Genomic DNA, 18430 nt, shown 5'->3' with positions numbered 1-18430 from the left:
GGCACTGACATCAGCTCCAAGAGCTGTTGCTCCCAGCCCCGCCGCAGGTCCAGGTGCCAGGAAAAACAGCCGGCGGCCAGAGGAGTCGGACGAGATAGGACCAGGATGAAGGGAACAAGGAGGGCCAAGGAGTGGAGAAAGGAGGCAGCAGCTCAAAAATGGGATGGGACCAGGGCTAAACCTTGTGCGGCCGCAGTCCCTGAGACCCTCTCCGGGGTCAGCCCTTATGGCAGCAGGTTCCTACCGAAGGCAGGCACGGAAAGCCTGTTGGAGTGAGGAGTGCAGTTTGCCCAAAATAACAGTTATAGATATGAGATCAACTGAAGACATTTCAGTTATTGACACATACTGGATTTAGAGATTTATTTTCCATTTCCCACAAACCGTGCCAGAGGTTTTCACATAAGCGCAAAAAAAAAAAAAAAGTGAAGAAATGCCTGCAAGTGAGGAACACGAAGAGTTTATTCATTGCTCCTGTCAGAATGTGTTTGTGCTTGTATGGCTAGCACTCCAAAAAAGCTGCGGCATATGTTTTCAGGATGGAAAAAAAACCTCAGGATACCTAAATCCTACCAGAAAATTACAAAACCGTATGCTGGAATTTGCAAGGTACGTCCTTTGAGAGCAAAAGAGCCTCGCCTTGCTTTGTTTTTACCCTTTACTAAGTGAAATAAACGTTCCTCCTTAAGGAATCCTCCTGACATCCCTTTTTCTCTCTGCAAAAGAGGAATATGGACTTGATTTGTACAAGCTCTGCTATTCCAGAAATGTGCTTCATCTGAATGAGGAGAGAAGGAGAAAGGAAACAAGAAATTTGTACTGTTTAGTAAACAGGCAGTTTCTAGGTGGATACAAGACGCTGGTCCCAATTTACTGACCCCCTCCCTCCTCACACCCCCCTTCCTCTGAAATTTGCCTGGGTGGCAGGAGGAGGTGGTGGAAGGGATGAGGACAGCTACCGCTCACAATGGGAAAGGTCTGATTGCTTTCCGCACATCTTAACATGACAACACCCTGCAAACACTCAGGGAAGACAGAGCAGTACTTTTCAGTAAAAACACTGTATGCCGGTATTTCCTTTCAGCCGAAACACCATACCTCCTCATCTCTGGTATTCTTGTCTCCCCAAGAGGATAAAGGAAGGAGGGAAGGAGAGAGGAGGAGCCTGGCCAGCTGCCTCCTTCTTGCAGCACTGTCCTCCACGCAGAAGCCAGGTGACAAAATACACTTTCAAGGAACTTCTGAAGAGCTCTCCATCACCTACGAATGACTCCCCGAAAGAAACCGGTCCTGGGTGCCATGGTGAAAGCTGTTCTCAAGAGCACTTTGTTTCCATCCATACCTGGTGAGAAGAGTGCTGCTTCTTCTGCCTAAACCCAGGCCTCATCACTGTAATTTGGGGTCTTGGCACCGCAATAACAGACTACTGTGCTGTGCTTTAAGTGGGCTCATTTTAACCGTTTAGGACAGGAGCAAATGTAATAATCACACCGACAGCATCTTTGACAGATACTCTATCCCTGTAATGGCTGATGATTGCCTCCTTCTCCCATACAGTTTATCTGGCTGATCTGGCACACCACATACCTTAGAGGACCCAAGGAATGCTCTCCTTGGCATGAGGTGGTGCTGCTGTTGCAATCAGTGCAGCTGATTGCAACATCTTGAACAAACACCTCCTGTTATCCCAACAGCTTTGCATGCTAGAACAATTTTTTTATTATTATTATTATTTAAGGCTGCCCTCCTCTGCTCTAGGATGTCAACGTGCAAAGTAAGCCCTTGTGGTTTCAAAGAAGTCTTTCAAAGTGTGGGAATAAGCTGATATGGCCACGTCTGCTTGGATACAGACAGTGAGAAGCTCCAGGTCTCAGAGGCCCCTTACTCATCTTAATGAGTTACTAACTTGGCAGCTTAGTGGTACTAGTAACTAACATCTCCAAATGTCAGCTTTGTTAACTATTTCACTGTAGATCAAAGCATGCGGGAAAGGGGAGAGATGATGAAGATTTTTCAGTGTCTTCTCTAACATTTATTTTCCAAGTGACTCTTGGGAAAGCAGCACCACTTAAGACTCTGTCTCAATCTGCTTCCCAAAGCCTGAACTCAAAGGGAAAAGCAGAGCAAAGGAGGGCATCCAACTTTCAGGGAGCTAGAAGGCATGGCCAGCAGTCAGAAAATATATTTATATTTACTAAATTTATGGAAAGTGCAAAAACTAATTTGCTTGAACTGGAAGACTCTGCAGCTGTTTTATCACTACTAACATCTTGAAGGACCACTGCATACTTTGGGCATAAGGATTTAAATACTAACTTACCTAATTTTGAAGTTCCCAAGGTTCCTTCTTAAGACAAAAGTAAGGATTACTCTCAAACCTGGTGTCCTGGTTCAGCTAGGATAGGGTTAAGTTTCCCCAGCAGCTGGGGGGAAGCTCTAGCCGGGTTATTCAATACCATGCTGACGTCACCTCCAGGCACCCAAGCGCGGGAGAATCGGTGAACGTGTGTGTTGTGCGATCGCTCTCCTCACTGCCGTATCGGTACATTTCTTGCTCTGTTCATTGTTATTACTGTTATTGTTATTGTTTTTGTTTGTTTTGTTGCTGTTGCACTGTTGTATCAAACCTTTCCTTATCGCAGCCCCGGGGTTTGTATTTCACTCCCTGTGTGGGGGAGAGGCAGCAGCCACGTGGTCTCGGACCCCGGCAGGGACTAAACCACCACACTTGGCAAGCAGGCTTCCTCTGTTTGTAAGGATGTTTACATTTGATCTGCACATTTGCCCATTTCAACCCAGAAAAGCTGTGGGCTTCATGAGAAAAACAATGAACATAAAAATATTTATACCTTCTCTTTAGCCATCCCTCATGGTTATGTGACCGTGTTTCCCTCTGAAAGGTGTGCTACTCCAATTCCTATGAACACCAATCTCTGAGAGGAGTGTTTGTATTGAAAATACTCAAACTAATATAACAAACCAATCGAAGCAATAGGAGTTAGGAATACCAGGCGTAAATAACTACATTTGCATTCCTCTGATTTGGAAGTGGCCAAATAATTTCAACCATTGTATGAGTATGTATAAAACTCCTGAGTCTGACCTGTAGATTGCTGTACATAACATTTTTCCATAACATAACATAACGTAACATCCATATCATTTCTCATTCTTGTTATGATACACAGTCCCAAGGCCTTCAAATGCAGGCTTACATACTTAACTAAAAAGCGACAGTAATGTGTTAAATAACTGTAGCAGCCCATAGAAAAGAAACCCCGCATCTTTCCTTGGATAACACTATTCTGCCCTTGAAGACGTTAAAAAAAAAAAAGAAAAAAGAAAGAGGGAGAGAAATTCAAGTCTGGCTTTGCAGCCCAACCCAAACACACCTGCCTTTGGTTTCAGCAGAGTGAAAAGATGCTCAGTACATCACGGGGGATGGGAGCAAACACTACAGTGCAGATACTGCCCCCCAAAAGACACAATTGCAAGTACACATTATTGCTTCTAGGAACTCACAACATTCACTATGTTCTTCTTCGGGGAATTCTGGATTATCCTCTAGCATGAAGATTTTTCAGAAACTGACGGATTGCTCACAGGTCCTCACTGGTTTTCCTCTTTCAAATAAAGTAAGATAGAGCTGTAAAAGAAAACCAAAACAGAGTAAGAAAGGAAAGCAAGGAATAAAAAGAGGAAGATCCACAGAGCTGTTTAGCAAATGATTCCTACATATCCTTGAAGCAAATGCATTTTTAATGAGCTCCCAGGATGGAGATTCCAGTACAGAGTGAGTGTACGTCAAACACTGACTTGGATAGGAAGAGTCATTTGCTTTGTACTTATTACCAACAATTAAAACCCAGTTCAAAGTTGCTGAGGCAGATACATAATTAAAATAGTTCTTGGATACTTCTGTTACCATAACTAGAGGAAGAAAAAACTATTCAGGGTTCTCCTTTTGCAAAGTGTCTGCAAACAGGGTGTGCAGAGAGATCCACACAGGAAGATTTTTGTTCTCAATGAACTCTTCTAAGGGGATGCAAACACCTATCTATTTCTGTGGTTATCTGTAATACTGCAACAGAGGAGTACTGAAAACAAAATACACACACACACACTTGCTATTCCTCAGTAGGAAGTATTTTTCACATTTGAGATTTTTAAAATCGTGCGGTTTTTCATACTTATTTTTTGGCAGAATTTCTTTGTGGACCAACTCTTAATTTTTTTGACCTACTGTACAAGGTATCAGACTATCCTCAGCCTTTTTACTGTGGTCTGGGAAAACTGCTGTGCTTCATTTTTGTGTGAAACCCACACAGAATACTTAAAATACAGTGTGTATTTCCACAGGGCCTGACTTGAACATTTTTTCCTTCAGCCAGGTTCCCATGGTCTACTTGTGTTTCCTAAATTCTTAGTTTCACTTTGTGCCACAAACTTTTCCTATCTCCTTGACATAAGGTTCCTCAAACATTTCACATGTAATTCCAGGATTCGTGCACATGGATCCCATCCTATCAGCACTACGGTGGAATCCACGTCCCCAAACCAAAAACATGTGCTGGGCAAAAGTCTACACCTGAGACAGTGCAGCTCTTTTTACTTTCAGTGGAGGAAACCTGGGAATCTAGAAAATTATTAATTTGACCTATCTTAAGCATCTACTTTAGGACAGAATGAATCACTCTCTAGAAAGGTCTGTTTCTCTCCCTCTATAAAGTGAGTCTAGACACTGAGCTCAGATTAGATGGCTACAGATGAATGCAGATGAATCTCACCCTACGTGAAGGCAGGAAGCAAGTCACATGGACACGAGCAGTTCATGGGTGAAGTGATGAGGGAAGGCAATGCAATGGTAACTATTCAAAAAAGTTTACAGCCCTAAGACAGTCTTAGTTGAACATACAAAGCAACAACAGCAAAACCTTCCAAAACCCAAACCAATATTTGCCCAGCTGATCCAGCTTTGGTGTAAAGCTACTCCTGGATTTACTGTCTGAGGCTAAAGCCTCACAGATCAGCATCCGTGAGCCAGCATCCAGCTGGTTAGGACTCTCCAAGGTGCACTGGCAGTCATGATGATAACCACTAGTCTTAGTTGCATGTGTCTTTGTCCTCTCCCTGATGGATTGTAGCAATGCAAGACACCAGTCACAGAACGTCTTCCCAGCTTAAGAAACTCTGAGCTGGAAGTACAGCTCCTGGGTGACAAAGGCATTGCAGCCTCAAGGTCCTTCAGATACCCAGACCCTGGCTACAGTTACAGGACTTTGATAAACAGCTTCTCTCCTCTACTAAAATGGGACTCTGCCACTTATTTGACAGAAAAGCACACTGTCAGACATGATCTCACAAGCTTTTTAACTTTAGAAAGCAGACCAAAAAGAGAAAAAAACCCCAAACCTGTTTTTAAGTCAACCCTGAAAATTTTGCTTAACCCAAACCAATTTATTTTCAAGCTATTTATTTTTTCTTTAAATTATGTGAATCTGAAGATTGGAAAAAACCAAAACCCAAGTTAAAAAAAAAAATCTAAAAATTCCATTTCTTAATCTTCATCTCTTGTCATTCAACATTCAGGGGAACCTGAAAATGGAGTCCAAAGGACTAAGAGAAAACATTTCTACCAAAATCAGATGGCTTCCAATTATTTTAGTAAGAGGAGGGAAGTTTACTCCGTGCGCACCTTGTCTCCCATGCCAGATTTTGCAGTGCTTGCTTGTGTGGACTCCTCTGAGCCTCCCTGGAGAATCAGCTGCTTGGAACACTGGGCTGAAACCCACCACACTCAGTGAAAGTCCTTCCACTAACTTCAACAGGTGGGATTAGGATTTTGATTCTGTTCAAGTTAAACAAGGCTCTGATTGCCTATACCAGGGCTCCGATCACTGAAAAGGAGCGAGCGTTGCGTGCTAACTATGTAGTTATTTTGCTATCAAGTCTGGAATTTATCTTGCAGACCCCTTCCAGCACATGGACATGGGAACAAGTCACAAGCAGCATCTGTGTGATACAGTGAAGTGATGCTCTGTGGCCGATATCCTTCTCCATGCACTTTTATTTCATAGGAAAGATGACATGAAGCAAGGTAGCCTAGCCCTCAGGGAAAAAAAGGATGAGAGACCTTGTATTTACCATAGGGTGCCTTTGCACCACGCACACAGCCAGTTATTATGGAACAGATGACGTGCTGTAAATTCACAAGCTAGTTTAATCTGCTACAACTTGCTCACTTGACCTTACCCGTAGGCACTTCTTTCTGCGAGGGGCAAGGCACGTCTGCCTGCAAATGTTCCCAGACACTTTTATGCTTAGGATTTAAAGACAGCATGGTACAAACTTCAGGACACACAGGAAGATACGCTGCTTCTCAAAGCACAACCCTCGCCTGAAGAGCAGAGCACTCATTCCCTAACTGGGACCATCTTTTTGCTATGCAGATCTGATGGGCTGTGATGACATGCTCTTCTTGGAACATGCAAAAGTCATAACTTGGAGGGACCATCAAGGAAGGCCAGTTTGCAGTACAACTAGGTTTTAACCAGGCTTTACAACTTAAGTTTCAACATGATCAATGGATCATTATCACATACACAGTTACCTATCACATCTCAGCTATAAAGGGAAGTGTTATGCAAGGAAGCTGATTTTCATGGTCCCACGGCATTATGGTTATTCAAATATCACAGCATAGACCTGTCTCTGAGTGCTAAAAGGACATTGAGTTGACAGATTATAAGTGTAATTGAGAGATGAACAGACCTCAAATCAAAGAACATGGAAGTACTTCTTGGGAGTATTTAGATACTAAAATTGGACCCCAGGGCAATCAACAAATAAGAACCATAGTACAAGCGAGCAACTGCAAATTGGCAAAACTGAAAACCAGAAGTCGGCTCTGTGCAATACCCTGTATTTGTTCCAAGAAAAGGTCATGCTCTCCATCTTGCTTTGAAGAGCAGGCAGTGAGAGATCACCATTTTTCTAGTCCTTTCCTGCAGGTTTTTAATTGCCATTCCTTTCTCTCTTGCATCATGTAATTTGGTTTTCCTAATTCACAAATCAGCATAAGCTAATAAAACTGTTTAAGAGACGGCAACGTTGTTCCCAAGTTGTTTCGTTGTTCACTATTATCCCACAACTAATCCTTCAACTCAAATAAAACTGTAATTCATTTCCTCCTTTATTCTCCCTCTGCATGAAACAGTTTTAGACAGGTTCAATCCTGCCCCACCGCAAATAGGAAAGGCAAGGTTGTATCTTCCTGGAGCATGTGCGATTTCAATTACCTAATGTGCATATCATCTATCATGTCAGGAAAAAACTTCTAAATAATTTTCAACAGGTTTTGCTGATTTTATACATATAGAAAAGATTCTAAAGGAAATGAAAAAAAAAAAAAACCCAAACCAGCCAAGAATTAAATATCTTTTAGATTTCAAGTTAATAAAAGCTCTAAACCAGCCATGCCGAACTTTACCTGTCTGAAAAACCTCCTGACATTTTGTCTGTGTACAAAGGCTGCTCCTGATGGGGCTGAGTCATCTTTACATTAATTGTTCTGCTAGTGTAAAAAAGGCTTAAATCACAATTATGCCTACTTTAAGGCTAAGGTGGAGCGATATTACCTTACTGCAAAAGAGGTTTAATTTGCATAAAACAGGCAGGCATCACTCTGATTTCTGTTTAGCATCCATTGCTCATCTGAAACTTGATTCTCCACGGCTTTGTCATGTAAACAAGCACTTCCCATGGTTTTGCATGTGGTCCATAGTGAAATGCCCAACTTCACAAGGTGTTACACCCACTTTGCGCAGGGTCAATAACTGTATCTGGGTGCAAAGGAATAGTAAATCAAGTTGTCAGCACTTTGCATACCCTGCAGGTCCTAAACCAGAAAAACAGCGTGTAGATCGTGGGGCTCAGACAAGGAAGCAATCCATCCTGCCCGGCAATTTGCAGTAGTGGAAAGAAGATAAATGTTACCTTCTTCAGCTCTGTGAACACATCCATGGGCCACCCCAGCCCTGTGCATCTTCCCTGCGTGAATGGCATTTCCAGTGCGAGTACTTACTGGAAAAATGAAGTGCTGCAAGCAGCAGACAGACAGGACCAGCATGTGGGGCTGAAGGGGTAAGGCTGCAGCTCACACCCTCCAGTGCAGGAGCTACTACTGAAGATGACCAGCAATTCTGCGCAACTAACGTTAACTGTTAGTCATCTAGAAATCAGTGTCCCAAGATTTTATCGAGAAAAACATTATTCATTATTATTTCATCCACAGCAGGTATTTTTCCTGACTTAGGGCTCAGGTAAACCACCCCTTGTTTTAGCATCAACTGATGCAAGCAGATTGGGAATGGGATTTTTCAGCCCTACTCACTGGACATCCGTCCTTCCAAACCTGTTATCTGGAGACCATGGAAGCAACTGTGTTCCCAGAGCAGTTCCTGCTGCTCTCATTACCCATTCCCTAACCCAACACCTCCAAACAAGTGATCAGAAAATAGACAAAGGTTCATCATCAGGGGGACAGTTGTAAATATGAAAACACACATGCCAGCTCAAACTCACACTCTCTGTTTACACCATGCCTAATAACAATACAAACACAAATCTAACTAGCATCTCTGAGACATCACCTTTACACAAATAACAGCAATCACAACCATACTCATTATTTGTACTTCAGTAATACCCAGTTTTTCCAATACGACCTGAGGTTAAATTGTGCTTAGCCCTGTCCTTCACTTACTGTGCTTTGTTTCTAAGTTCCACAAGATTTTCCCCACGTAGAGAGTGCCACATAAGGTATTAAAAGAGCAAGTAAAGAAGTGGGCAGTGGGTTCAACACACAATGCCACCAGATGAAAAGAAAACTAACAGGAGCATGTCTAAGTTGTTTTGTCTAAGAAGCAATAGTACAGAACTGGAAGAAGAAAAACACCTCACAAATATCCCCTATCAGATGCCAGTGACATATTTTTTTAATAAAAATCCATCATCCCATTACCATCAGCACTCCCTATTTGCCACTTTCTCATGGCTATCAAAACAGGAATAGGGGGAGGGAAGAGGGGGGATTTCAACATTGATTTACATTTCTCTTAGCATGACAACTTCCTTCATTCTCAGACAGAGGTTTTAAGTAACAACAACTCTATTGCCTGCGTGTTTGTAACACAGTCATTCCTACAGGTCTTCTGAGCAGAAGAAATTGGAAAAAGAATGCAAATGGTCCATAATAATTCAGGCTCAGAGCCAGTAATGTTGAACAGATACAAGCAATAAAAATAACCACTCTGGATGCTTCTGTTACACGACATAAATATTTTTCTTTTTCTTTTGTGGAAGCTATTATACAAAAAATGCAGCTCAGCTTTGAGTTGAGACAATGAGACTCCTGCATATTTGAGGAACTGCAGCGCCCTTGTAACTTGTTACAGATGAGAACAGGCTTGAGAGCTAGGCGTTGGTTAAATGGAGACATCTCAGACGATGGCCACAGCTCTCCTGCAAAGAGACAGTGTTGAAGGGGGAATCCAAACGCTGTGAGTCCCAAAGCACAGTAGCACCAAACCCAACAGCTGAGGTTCTGTTTATTTGCAGTATTCTAACAAGCCAAAGAGATACCGCCTGAAGAAGACAGTTCTGTGGGTTGTCGCATTAACAAATACCAGCAAAAAGGCTCGGTCTTTGGTGGCAGCAGTAATCCCAGCAGATGCCCACTATACAGATTCCCCAGTGTCAGTAAAACTTGAGCTGGGGCCGTGGCCTTTGCCTCACTGGGCTCAACCACAGGTTGCCACAGCTGTTCATCTGCCTACTTACACAAAGCTTTCAGGGAGCAGGTTCCCGTGGCCTCTACCCGTACAACAGGTTGGGTTGAGGAGGACCTGAGTAACATGAGCCGCCAGGCCAGGGACACACACGCAGGCGCAGGCACAAACAACGCCACCACGTGAGCCTTGCTTCCTTAGGAAGCCAGCCCAGAACCCACCCTTAACCTTCTCCCCGCTTCCAGCACGGCTACGTCTTCTGTGCTGCTGATGCAATGTGAAACACAGTGCTGGAAAACAAAGGCACTATTGACTAACTTTTTTGCAGGATTAAGATGACTATGCTAGTTTACAACAAAGATTTCAATGGTTTCAACACCGAGCGCTAAGTAACAGGAACACGACTTGGCAATAAATCCAGAGATTACCTGTTGAAACATTAATGGCAAACACCTTTTGATGTGGGCTGCTTTATGTGGTGCAAAAGCCAGCACTGTAATTATGCATTTCCTTTCTATGAATCTAGTATTTAAAAGTAAAGTATTACTTGGGGGGGTGCGCACTTGTGTGTATGTGCCTGTGCGTGCATGTGTGTGTGTGTTACAGGAAATACTCTACAGCTGAGCCTCCAATTTACCAGTGTAGCTGCACGTAGTAAATCTGCAACAGGGGACCTCAGCCGTTTCATTCATCATGCACCAAGCGGAGGGCTAAAACAATTGCCACACTTAAGACAAATGCCAGCGTGAGTCATACCAGTCGGAGTGCAAACACGTTTGCTGTTGGGTGAGTCAGAATATCACATCCTGAATTCACAAACCTTCCTACAAATAATAATTTCCGAAATTGTTGCATTTCTTTAATACAACACAATTTTAAGTGTGATGCAGAACCTATAAAGACTTTCCTGACTACAAAGAAAATGTTTTTATCTTCTTCCCTTTTGTTCCTGATTACATGTACCTACCTATAGTAGTAGGCTGTCTACAGTGACTGAAGTGGTAATTGTGTCAATGCATACTTAGCAAAACACAAACATGGCTCAACAGGGGTGACAAAAGAGCGATAGACTCCCCCCACCCCCAACCTCACCCCCCAAAAAAAAGAGAGAACTAAACACAAGCCATAGGACCTTTCACTTACTGTATATGCTTTCCATATCAGCACTTCTTTGATGCTCTAATTCTGACGTGATTTAACACGCTCAGCATTCAGAGAAAAGAAACATCATGCTGGCATGGGACACAAACCAGCTGAGAAAAGGGGTGAGAAATGCTGGGGAAGTGGTGAGAGAGGCCACGGCAGCATTACTGCCTGTGGGCAAGGAGGGACTGGGCCCGCCAACCGTGCTCGATAGCATATGTACACACAGGAAAAGCACAGTCCCTGCTTCATTGAGTGCTCAGCCTCAATACAGCATACAGCGATCATTCCTCTCCAAGAATAAGAACATACCTGGTAACAAAATGAATGCACTGTAATAACTGGTATTGATTATCCATGACTGCCTTTAACTCAGAAAAGTATCTGAATCAGAAGTGATGCAAGTGCCTTTTGAAATAGGGCTGGACTTAAAGATATGACCAAATTTATTTAGGAGAGTGCTGATAAAGATGTGTGATGTCTCTGAGAGCAAGGAAAAAAATTTTTGATTTTGTTTAAGGTTGGGGGGGTGTTTCTGACTTGATTTTCAGTTAGAAGTTTATTCTCATCTTACACGAAAGGGAATTCATACACATACAAATCTCCTTACATCAAATCAAGATAGTCTTGCTTTCTCCTAATTGTTTTGTGGAATAACCACTCAGAAGTTCATTTCTGTTACCTTTCTCAGGCAAAATAAAAGGCCTTTTAGAAAAATTTTATTGCTAAAACAATGAAATTCTCCTGGGAACGACTTCGTTATGGAAATGAAGTGACAGCTTCTTTTATCTAGCCAAGCAGCAAGTCTGCATTTATAAAAGGCATTCTGTGCACGAAGTACAGTGAGTGGGAGGACATGAAAATGCTATTTTTAATCCAGATTTCAGCGTTCCTCCCATACAGATCTCCTGGAATAATAACAGCAACAACAATAATGATAATTAATAATGCCAAAAAAGGAGTATCATCTTAAAGGTGAGTGGCATGCAAGAAAGGAAATTGTAGTTAAGGACTTGTAAGATTTAGGGACAAATGTAAGGTTCTTTCAAATAAACTGGAATTGTGCCATGAATTTCACAGGATTTGAGATTTGCCCCCTAAATTTTATACTATCATTTAAAAAAAAGGCAATAAATTATCATTACGTGCAACATATGCTGCATGTCTACTATTTGCTTTCTTGCAGCAATTGTTTATTTTCAGAAACACCACTAAATGAGAAGTTAACTGTGGAGTTGATGCTGTCTCTATGTTTGGGTAAGTGACCATGACAGCTTTTAGACTTGGGGAAGAAAGGAAACCCTGAGAAAATCCAGGGCCAACCAATGTTTTCAAATGTAATGAGAACAAGGGTAAGATCCCGACTTTGGCTCAAAGCTTAAAAAAAGACACTGGAAAGATCCTTTTCTGCTTCGCTGACCTTTGGACCTGTCCCTCTGGACACTGTCACAGAGCAAAGACATTGAATTAATGCATACAGACGAAGTGTGGGCCAAATCCTTCATTCCTACCGGGAATACACCGGCTCCAGTGAGCCTGGTGTGTAACTATCCCAGGGCAGAAGTTAGCCCTGATTATTGCAAGATTGCTATTCAGTTGTGCTATCATCTACCAGTGGTAATTAGGACAAGCCTTTGCATTTCACACCTAATAAAAATTAACGAGAATGAGCAGGCAGTAACAAAATGTATGGGAGGCACACTCACAACGAGGTGCAACATAAAACCTGCTGGTGCGATCGCACTTGGAGTAACCCCACCACTGGAAAGCCCCCATTTCACACGAAATTAGAGCAAGCTGGAGAAATCACACACGCTGTCTCTCCCTCTCTTACACTCGGCAGCTCTAACACAGAAACACGTCGGAGTCTGGCACTGACTCATGTTTCAAACTCAGGAGCACTCCCAACACGCGCGCCTGCACACAAACCCCCTGCACACACCCTCCCTGCACATCCCCCGTCTCATGCTGCTGCCACGGGGTACCAACCTTGTCCAAGAGATTTCCCTCCATGTTTTTAGTCCAATGCAAAACCTCCATCAGCAGTAGCATGAAACGTGCAGGAACCAGCACCCTTGGCATGCTACCCGCCAGTGAACAATCAGCCACCTAACTACTCAGGTAGGATCTGTTTCTGAAAGCTATTAAGGACCATTCAGGGCATGCTTGGAGGCACTTCCACTCTCTCACTCTCCTATAAGACAAATTTTCATGCCATTAATCTTTATTTGCCTTTTATGCAGTAAAATTTAAGTCTATTAAAATATAGAGTTCCAATTCGATATTTTGATCACCTCCATCTGCTTCATGGGAAACGTATGGTGGTAAGAGAGAGAAAAAAATATGTAGGACTGGAATAAGTTAGTCCTGTTTTCCTTTTTTGTCCATTGCTTGCTGCCAAACACGCTTGCTGCTGGTCACTTGCCTAGCTCACTGCCAGCAATTGCTCAGCTGGGCATGTCACCAATGTTTAACCCTCAATAAAATTAAATCGCAATAATACTTTGCACTCATTAACGGTTTCATATATTACAAACACTGTTAAAAAAAAAAAAAAACAGCACACTCCGTAACACCCCTGCAAGGTAAGTTGAGTATTATTATTCATGCCTTATGGAAAGGGAATTTCACTGGGGAAGGGATAATTGACCTGCCCAAAGCTATGCAAAACAGGTGCTCCTGTTTCCTGGTTCCCTCCTTATTCCAACAGACCAGTTTCAGCCTCTCCTGAAATTCAGAGGGAGTTAGTCCCCTGCCTTCACTTCTGCCTCTTTGTGCTGCTGATGGAAAGGAGGGAGCAAGGTCTCTTATACCCAGGGGTATAAGTGGTATGTGGGTGGTGTCAGAGTGGTCCCTGGTTGCATTGGCTTGTGGCAGGAGCAGAATCGAACTGGATCCGCAGCACTCCCGTTTCCACCTCCCTGCAGCAAGCAAGGATTAGCTGCAGAGAAGAATTTGGTCTGCGGGAACATTACGAGCCTTTTTCACAAATGACAACCAAGTTTTAGTCTCTGCATATGCCTTCTAGTACCACAGGGAGGACAGTAGAGGACTCAGCAGCGTACATATAACACACACTGCTCCTCATACTCCTTCCCCTCAACCCCAAAAAAGGGTAAGATTGAACAAATAAAGCTTTTGTCCAGAATAAACAGCAGCAGGGCAGGAGCAGTGCCCACTGCCTGCTTTTGCGGCCTGCAGCCACCCCTGCCAACCATTGTGTGGCAGAAAAGGCCATGCTGGGCTTGCCTGCAGCTGGTGCTGCTGCTGTCAGATGGACCTGAATTTTTTAACCACCTCTTTGAGGTGAAAACCCTCATGTCACAGGCTGGACTACAGAATAATGTAGTCAGAGATCCTGTTACAACACCAGCTGCTCATCCTGCACCGCCACCAACAGCCACAGCGTAGGTGGGACCCAACCACGCTTACTATGTCAGAAATCACAGTTTTTCTACCTGTAAAAGATCTGTACCCTTATGTGCAGTGACACAATTAAAGCAGAAACCTTACCTGCTAGCACTGTGGATGTAATTATCCTAGTTTAAAAAAGGGCTTTTACTGGCAAAGCTCTTCCCAGTTAACAGACCTTTGATCAAAGCAGTGAGACTGGAAAAGCACTTGAACACCTTCATCAGCTCCCAAGCTAAAACAAGGGTTAAGTAGAGGGGTTTATCTCACCTAACCTCTCACTTTTAACCATGTTTGGTTGGGTCAGAGCCAACTTAGTGTAACCCGATCCTCAGCCCTAGCTGCAGGTTTTGATTGCCCTGAAGCACTAACTCAAGCCAAAGCCTCTTTAGCTATCCCACCTAGGAGTGCCATCACTCCTGCAAATCAGCAGATGAGCTCCACAGTTTAAGTGGATTAGCTGTGCTCAACAACTCCGCTACACCCAGTTCTCATGTCGGCAGCACTCGAGCTTCAATCAGCAATGATCTTATATTCAGCTGCTCCGGGAGGTTTTGCTGCAGAGGACTGAGCTGGGTTAAGGACAAACCTGAGCCATCCCCAGGCCCTGGGAGAAAGACAGGCTTGCAGCTTGGGCTCGGTGGGCATCCCAAGGGGCTCAGTGAGCCAGAAGTGTCTGCAAAGATTGCCCCCTCCCCACACCTTCTCTGGCACCAGGGTTTCGGGTTTCCACTACAGCCTGCAACTACGATGAAAAATACCAGCCTAACACACCACACACTGCCTTGTCATGACTTCTTACACAAAATCCTCAGCAGTGGCACAGAGCAGAGCGGTGCTTAAACTGACAGGATGCCCTCCTGATCCCACCTACCCCAGCCACCCTCAGACTGGGAGGAAGAGCCTCTGCTGTGTCTTAGCAGCTACAAAACTCGGTTCCAGCAAACTTCTGTCAGAAAGCAATGAATTGCAATTTCCCAGGTACACCATATCCTTCTCTCAGCCACTCCTCCCAAAGGCAGCAGGCAGAAGTGCCACATAACATAATCAGTGTGAAGTTGTAACAGTGTGGGAGAATGTGGCAATTCATGGAAAATGTCATGGACCAAAAGGTAATTAGCAGCAAGTCTAAATGCAGAAGCAGAAGGGAGTGGTTTCCTAACAAAACAAGCCTTGTTAAAAAAATAAAATAAAAAAAAAAATCCACCCTAAAACTTGCTTTCCTCAAAAAAGCAGCATTCTCAGGAGACTGAAAGCATGTGAAAAAAAATACCTCTGTGAAGCTTTCCGTAAAGATTATTCTTTACAGACAGATTTGGCAGCCCTTTCTGCTCTGTCTCCTAATGCTATTGAGTATAACTATGTTAAGTCAATAAGCAAAGCCACTCAAAGTTTTTATTTTGAGGTTTTCTAGGCCAAGAGAGGAAGCAGTGTGATAGAAAAGTTTTCAGAAGTGGGAGTTGTGCCTGCCTTGCTTCTAATTGTAGTGAAACTGTCAACCTCTGTGTTGTGTTTCAAGACTTTACACTTCAAAATCATTCCCTCTGTGCTTTGAATTGCTATACTTTTAAGCTAACTACTTCTAAAAGTGCTGTTTAAAAAATGACATCTTCAACCACATTTAACGTTGAGAATAAATCTAAATTTGCAAAGTCTCATTGGGTCCCTGCAAAAGTGCAGATTTTTTTTTTATCGTACTTGACAGCCAATCTCTTGGAAATGATTTGTGTGGAAATTTAGTTTAAATTACTTCATATCAAGGCATTTAAGAGAAAATGTGCTTTTTGTTATAAGCTAAAAATAATGATGTTCTTTTTACCTTAGATACAAAAAAACCCCCAACATTCAAACAGCAAACAACACTGAAAGCAATTAGTAAACTTACAACCTAAAATCCTACCTATGTGCAGGCATGTATTAATCGTATTTCAGAATGAGCTCCAGACACATGTGGCTAAAAAAAAAAATGAACGAGGCTGACTTACTTTCTCCCTTGTAAACCGCCAAAAGAGAAAGCAGGTCTACGTACTACGGTGAGAATCACAGGCGCTCACCACCCTTGGAAAGATGTTCTCTGCCTCTGAGTACTAAACTTGGGGAATCACCCCATCAATGACAGAATGGTAAATTCATAGATAAGCCGATGTGCTAAATTTCTCTTCATTGCCCAGACCTGATCAAGGAAGGAGACAGACACCTGCCAAACTGCAAGGACCTGAGGGAGCCCAGTGCTTTCCAAGTGCCCCTGCGTACATTCGAATTTCAGGGTAATGAGGAAGCCACGCTCCTTTCATGCTGTCATGACACAAAGAATATTTACATTGCTTTGGCTTTAATGATTTTAAAATACGGAAGATCATTTTGGGAGAGTAAAGACAGTTAGGTTCAGTAAGGCTCAGATATATTTACACTTTGTTGCTCAATATGTTAAAACCAATTCAGGGTAAATGTTTACTGCTAAATATTTGGGGAGATGGAGAATAGTCGTGTAAAGCAGCTCAGAGCATGCAGGCTCAGAGTCAGCTCAGCCAGAAGCCATCTTCTAGCTAGTGTGACAGTGCCCAGCACAAGGAAGACCTAAGACCGACTCCAGTTCCTAAGTAATACTTTCACCAAACAGAAAATTATACTGTACCTTGTGGGGCTGAACAACTTTGAAGTATTATCTTGAGGTTTGCCAAAGTTTGAGGTGTTCCAGATGCCAGGTTGCAATTTAAGCTAATCTATTTTTCATATCCTTCTCCTGGACTCTCATCCCTCTGGTTTAAAGGAGGACAGCACAGTACTCAAGCCTGGGAAAAAAGCTCCTACCATTGCTCGTGAATGACTCCCCCTTGTAACATTTGGAGATCGCATTAATCACCTTACAAGGAAGTCCCATCCCACTCTTAGTTCACTGCATGATGGATGCTTGGCTGGGCCAAGCTGAGGTGCCACAAACAAGCTCACAACGTTGGCACTGGTTATTTCTGCACTTGGGAAGCAGGGATATGTGGGCCTTCTCTCTGCACTCCTCCCATCACCATTTCTCCATGCATGGATATGATTCGTCCCCATCTCTTCCCAGTCCAACAAAAAAAAAGCCTTAACCAGAAAGGAGCGATGCTGGCAAACTGCCTTCTACTCCAAACTCCAGCACCCGCTTGGGCAAGAAGTGAGGAAACGCAGCCATGTCACATGGGAAACAGCTGAGCTATCGCAAACAACAGCCAGCAACCCTTTTGACTAACCAGAAAGTGCCCAACCCAATTCTAGTTTCCAAGTGGAAAGGCTGCCCTCCGTTCCCCCTGCAGACTCCAGCAGAGCTGGATCACCTTCTCAAATATCCCTTGTCCGCCACAGCAGTCCAGCAAACATTACCATCTGATCGCTCCCACAGTACATAAATCCCTTTCTGGCTTGGCACAAGATGAGTACAAAGTTTTTGCTAATCTTGCATTTATTTTAATTTCCTTCCCCCTCCCCTTTCCATGTCATGTGAATTATCGCTGTTTCCCAGCAGCAAAGAGTTAATGGAAGAAAGAACCACCCTAGCATGTGCTTCATGGAAGGGTAAGTGGACTGGCCAGCTACCAAAGCAGATTGTTAAAGACTGCACCAAGCTCCTGATTTTTTTCCCTTGACTGCAATAAATGTAAGAACTGAATGTGGACATAAATATAAACCTAGACCACATCTGCTCATAAAGCAAAGTCTTTGTACTTGCACAACTGCCGTTAACTGTACACAAAATACTTAAATTTCATGAATTCTCGTACATTCAAAAGCTGACCTGCAGTCCGCCTGAGGCAGCCAATGTGAACTGCGTGCTCAGCAGAATTGCACATTAAAGACAGAGGGGAAACAGATTATGCTATAATACAAAATCAGACTGCTAGGAAAGTGAATCATTTGTGCAAGCACTGTTAAATGCTCAGAGTATTTTGGGCACACTTCACCACACTGGATTAAAACACATCTATTGTGGTTCTTGTCTGAAAAGCAGCACTAGGTGGTAACAGGTTCATGTTATTTGCCCCTTTCATTACAGGCACAAGCAAAACTGGTGCCTTTAGGTCTCTGTGATACTCCACTATTACACTTTTCTT

The 18430-nt window shown here is 43.2% G+C and overlaps 1 protein-coding gene across 9 annotated transcripts in view; it reads right to left on the bottom strand.

Annotated features, from left to right (window-relative positions):
- ATXN1 (ataxin 1) overlaps positions 1-18430 on the bottom strand; it is a 229470-nt gene that overhangs the window by 90724 nt on the left and 120316 nt on the right. For 8 of the 9 annotated variants that reach the window (XM_074828767.1, XM_074828775.1, XM_074828749.1 and 5 more), the window contains one exon: positions 3523-3646. The exons of the other annotated variant lie outside the window; for it this stretch is intronic. The gene's annotated coding sequence lies outside the window, so the exon portion shown is untranslated. The remainder of the gene's footprint in view (positions 1-3522; positions 3647-18430) is intronic. 9 annotated transcript variants of the gene reach the window in all.

This window comes from Strix aluco, chromosome 1, assembly GCF_031877795.1.
Source record: "Strix aluco isolate bStrAlu1 chromosome 1, bStrAlu1.hap1, whole genome shotgun sequence".
Taxonomy (NCBI): Eukaryota; Metazoa; Chordata; class Aves; order Strigiformes; family Strigidae; genus Strix; species Strix aluco.
The sequence above is the reverse complement of the archived record's forward strand: the minus strand, read 5'-3'. Positions and strand labels throughout refer to the sequence as shown.